Source organism: Mastomys coucha, unplaced genomic scaffold, assembly GCF_008632895.1.
Source record: "Mastomys coucha isolate ucsf_1 unplaced genomic scaffold, UCSF_Mcou_1 pScaffold18, whole genome shotgun sequence".
In the NCBI taxonomy this organism is placed as follows: Eukaryota; Metazoa; Chordata; class Mammalia; order Rodentia; family Muridae; genus Mastomys; species Mastomys coucha.
The window spans coordinates 4,522,935-4,523,252 of record NW_022196900.1 but is presented as its reverse complement, the minus strand read 5'-3'; positions in this window follow the sequence as shown (position 1 = coordinate 4,523,252).

Here is a 318-nt window from a genome sequence, read left to right as displayed (position 1 = left end):
AGTCTGAGGGAAGGGAGGTTCAGTGACCGGCCCAAATTGGGATCCAGCTCAAGGAGAGGCTCCAGTGGCCTGACACTATTACTGATGTTATGCTGTGCTTACAGACAAGAGCCTAGCATGGCTGCCCTCTGAGAGGCCCAACAAGTAGCTGACTGAGACACCCAACCATGGGACTGAAGTTGGGGACCCTTGAGGCTGAACTAGGGAAAGACTGGAAGACAGTGAGGAGGAGGGCAACCCCATAGGAAGGACAGCAGTCTCAACTAACCTGGATCCCCAAGATCGCTCAGACACTGAGTCACCAACCAGACAGCATAC